Source organism: Physeter macrocephalus, chromosome 11, assembly GCF_002837175.3.
Source record: "Physeter macrocephalus isolate SW-GA chromosome 11, ASM283717v5, whole genome shotgun sequence".
Classification (NCBI taxonomy): domain Eukaryota; kingdom Metazoa; phylum Chordata; class Mammalia; order Artiodactyla; family Physeteridae; genus Physeter; species Physeter macrocephalus.
The window spans coordinates 132,487,618-132,492,631 of NC_041224.1; the positions used below are offsets into that span (position 1 = coordinate 132,487,618).

At 37.6% G+C, this 5,014-nt stretch overlaps 1 protein-coding gene across 3 annotated transcripts in view; it reads right to left on the bottom strand.

Annotated features, from left to right (window-relative positions):
• The window catches only part of L2HGDH (L-2-hydroxyglutarate dehydrogenase), a 57,687-nt gene that overhangs the window by 8,467 nt on the left and 44,206 nt on the right, over positions 1 to 5,014 (bottom strand). The window lies entirely within an intron of this gene.

The window sequence follows — 5,014 nt, forward strand, 5'->3', positions numbered from 1 at the left end:
GGAGCACAGGCTCCGGACGCGCAGGCTCAGCGGCCATGGCTCACGGGCCCAGCCGCTCCGCGGCATGTGGGATCCTCCCAGACCAGGGCGCGAACCCGGTTCCCCTGCATCAGCAGGCGGACGCGCAACCACTGCGCCACCAGGGAAGCCCCTAGTTTTTTAATTCAGATGGGACTCACTGTGCATCTTGAATTTTATGTCTTTTTGTCCATTCCAGAAAATTCTCAAATACTTCTCTTCAAAGTATTGCCTCTTCTCAACTTCTCTGGAACTTCTCTGAGATGTAGGCTGGAATCTTCTCATCTTCTCCATGTCTTAATTTGTACATGATGCATCTTTAGCTTACAACATTGTTCTCTAAATTCTTCAGATTTACCTTCCAATTTACTAATTTTCTCTTAAGGGAGGTCCAACCAGCTGTCTAACTTAATCATTTGAGTTTTTAAATTTAAGAACTATATTTTTCATTTCTAGAAATTCTGATTACTTGGTTTCTAAATTTGCCTAGGGTATTTTTTAAATTATTATTCTTTTTCAGTTTTTTTCATTCTTTTTAAAGAAATTAATTGGAGCATACTTATTTTATGGTTTCTAATATTACTATTACCCAAAGTTGTTAGAGGTCGAATTCTAGTATTTATTCTATCTGCTTACTCTCACTTACAGTGCTTTGGAACTTTTGCTGGTGAGTTCCTATTCAGCAGGGGGCGTTGGGTTGAAATTATGTCCCTCCACAGAGGTTTTATATTTGCTTCTATCAGACACTCCAGGTGTATAACCATTCTAGGAACACCTTTTTTTTTTTAATAGAAAATCTTAAACATGTACAAAAGTAAAATGAACAGAATAAGGAACTCCCATGTATGTATTACCCAGTTTCAGTAATAATCAACACACAGCCAATCTTGTTTCATCTATACCCCCACTCTGTCTACCTCTCTCCACTGGATTATTTTAAAGCAAACCCCAGATGGCATATCATTTCACTTCAATGTGTATTTCTCTTAAAAGGATTCTTAATAATAATACAAAACTACTAACTGCTTAGTATCAACCATATTCAGTCTGTGGTCAAATTACCCTGATTTTCACTCACTCTAATCTGTTTAAAGTGAGAGAGTGAGAGGGAGAAGTGTTAGTCTGAAGCAGGATCCAAATAAGAATGGATCTACTTTTTAAGCTAGATCCATTTCTCAGCTTAGAGTTCCTAGATCAAACTAGTGGTACAAATTGAAACTCCAAGTACTTGTGAGGGAAAGCCCAGGGTTCTAGATTTTTAGGAGATTTTTTTTCTAGACTTCCTTTTCACTGAGGGTATAGCCCTTCCAGAGTCCCTGGTTTTACAAAGGGATCTCAGTTCCAACTTTTTACCTTTTACAGACCCAAGGCTTCCTTTCCAGCACTTGAGTAGCAATTAAAATATAAGTCCCTAATGTTTTATATCTTGATTTGTGCGGTGGATACATGAGTTTATACAATTTCCAAACTTCATTGAGCACTCAAGATCTGCATATTTTATTGTCTGTAAATCACATATCAATTAAAAACAAAACTCAGTTATATTTACATCAAAATCAGAAAATCCTCCCCACCTTTCCAGGTCAGCATCAGCACTAATTCCTCTTGGTTCTTGGGTATTCAATTTCCGCTCTGTTTTCATTTCTGGGATGCCCTTATTTTCTTGCACTCTCAGCTATAAGTATTTCAAGGGATTTTTATTATATTTTCTCCAGACTCTCTTATTAGTATTTTGTAGTGTAAGGGTTACCAAATTCTCTAGACTAGTAGCTCTCAAACAGGGGAAATTTTGCCCCCTAGAGGATATTTGGCAATGTCTGGAGACATTTTTGGTTGTCATACTAGGGGAGTACTGCTGGCATCTAGTGGGTAGAGTCCAGGGATGCTGCTAAACATTCTACAATGAACTGGACAGTCCCCCACAATAAAGAATTATTTGGCCTCAAATGTCAACAGTACCAAGAATGAGAAACCCTTTTTCGCAAAAGGGTCTAGATCCCCTTTATTGCAGGATTTTTGGCTTTTACCCTTGCATTTAGGTAACACTTACAATGAAAACATCTTGCCTGAAAATTTACTACAGAATTCCTCCAAGAAGATATTTTCAAAATGAAGTGTGGGAAGAAGAGGGGATCTTGGCAAATATGTCTTCATGTTTTACATCCTTACAATGCTAACAGATACAAACTACAGATACAAATTAGATTACCATGTCAAAATTAATCACAGAACAAATTAAAGGACTTTAGAGCTAAAATTAGGAACCTTAGAGATCATCATTTAATAATGAGAAGTCTGTATACCTAATGCATACATTTGACAGGTTATAACTTTACATTCCAATCTAATGTTCACTGGTAAGTTATTGCCCAAGATACTCTGGCTGGGCAATGAGAAGTCAAACTGGATCCCCTTTGGTAGCTACTGAAACTAAAGGGCACCATCTTGAGCTAAACATTCCACTAAAAGTGTTGCTTTGGTTCTTTTTTACTATCCAGAACTGCCTAATATGTTTCTTCCCCAATATTAATGATAGAGCATTTATGGTGTTGCAAACAGGACTTAGGCTTCAAACTGTGAAGTCTATTGATCTTATTTTTTTTGTATTATTATTATTATTATTTAAGATTCTAGGCATATAACAAGGTACAGAGAATAACATAATGAACACCAATTTTTTTTTTTTTTTACCAAACAGCTTAAGAAATAAGCGTTATAGATATGATAGAAGCACCCTGTCAAACTCTCTGCATCCCATTCTCTTGTCTCCCCGGAGATAAACACTCTCCTCAGTTAGCTGTTTATCACTCTCATGTTCGTTTTTATTTTCACATTACATGTGCAATCCATATACATACACAGTATAAACATATAAATGGTATCAAACATATCTTCTACAATTTTCTTTTTGTTACTGATAATTTCCTGCATTTCAGAGCTACAGGAATCAAATGGAATTGCTGAATATGTTCAGCTTTTCTATCTTCAGAGAGAAACTCATCTGTGACTGGGTTGAATTTGTCCCCAAATTCACCTGCCTACAGTGTTGTGTGCCCTTTTCTACTACCTGGTAATGAAACTGGTAACTGAAATTCACACCTTTCCACCCAGAGACAAGGGTATTCACCAAAACCCACAAGCCCCAAGGTTCAGTTCTACCATGTGAAATCCACTGGTCTAAAGAGTTTTCCTCAGGCTTCTACAAAAGAGTGGTAACCAAATCTGGGTAGTGAATTCACTGCAACTGTTTATACACAGAATTCACTATGCCCACCTATTGTGTTTTCCAAGGAATATTAATAGCAGTAAAAGATACCAGATTTGACCAATCTATTTTCAGATATAAAACATAACAAGTCTGCTAAAGCAGACCACTGAAAACATAAAAGCCTTCTTTATAGGTGAGTGAAAGAACATAAAGCCTAGATATTTTTATCCCTTCTATTTCAGAAGGTGAGTAGAGGGGTGAGAGAGATAAGAGTTAAAAACATTAGCTGGGTTTTAACAGTTCTTCTAAGGATTCAAAGAGGCTGGTCTGAGAATGATACATGAGAATCAGATTTAGACCAGGAGGCTCCCCTGAGGGAGACAGCTGATGTGAGGATTGCTCTCTTCCCAGAAACAGAGTCGAGCTGCTGATATTTTACACCAGGCAAGTTCAACAGCTGTTACTGAGGAGACAGACACTTAGTACTCTAGAGATTCATTGCAGGATGGATTCAGGGAGGAGAGGATCTCGAAGACCACTGCTGATTAGGCCTAACATATGGCTGGTTCAGGGAAAAAGATGAGCACCCTAAAAATATCACCAAAAAGAAAATAGGTTTGTGTGGCATTTAGGACAGGGTATAGATCAAGTCCAGAAAGCCTTTTATCTTTAAGAAAAAAACTTTTTTTTTAAGTAATCCTTCCTTTGCCCCACACCCCCATAGCAAGGACTTAGACTGATTGCTACCATACTATTTCCCACTTCTGTTCTGCAAATAGTCCTTGAGGAAAGTAGGATCCAAGAAAGAACAAAATAAGTAGAGAGGAAGCAAGGTAAGATGCCAGGTATGAGTATGTTTCTAAAAGCTTTTAAGAATCAAAGAATAATGTTTTAATATGCTTACTACCTAATTAGGTAACATGGTGATCAATGATCTTATACAGAATTAAAAGTCAGAAGGCTTTGGAATCACAAGAGTAAGTGGCCACGGAGATTAAAAAAACTTCAGGTGAGATGTTTATCATGAGTGATAGCTAGACACAAAGGTGAAGGTGGCATCATAACACAACTGCAATGGAGATTTCAGCTTAATGCTGTAAGGTAGTCCAGATAATCATAAATGGACCTAGTTCAAGCACTAAGGGCCATGATGCAGCAATGCCCAAACTGCAAGGGGTATGAACAACTTGTTGGGAAAGAGAGAGCACACAAAAATTCAGTGGACACACTGATTGAAAGTGTGCTTACAATAGGCAGAACACTCTATGACATAAATCACAGCAAGATCCTTTTTGACCCACCTCCTAGAGAAATGGAAATAAAAACAAAAATAAACAAATGGGACCTAATGAAACTTAAAAGCTTTTGCACAGCAAAGGATACCATAAACAAGACCAAAAGACAACCCTCAGAATGGGAGAAAATATTTGCAAACGAAGCAACTGACAAAGGACTAATATCCAAAATTTATAAGCAACTCTTGCAGCTCAATAACAAAAAAACAAACAACCCAATCCAAAAATGGGCAGAAGAACTAAATAGACATTTCTCCAAAGAAGATATACAGATCGCCAACAAACACATGAAAGAATGCTCAACATCATTAATCATTAGAGAAATGCAAATCAAAACGACAATGAGATATCATCTCACACCGGTCAGATTGGCCATCATCAAAAACTCTAGAAACAATAAATGCTGGAGAGGGTGTGGAGAAAAGGGAACCCTCTTGCACTGCTGGTGGGAATAATGTAAATTGATACAGCCACTATGGAGAACAGTATGGAG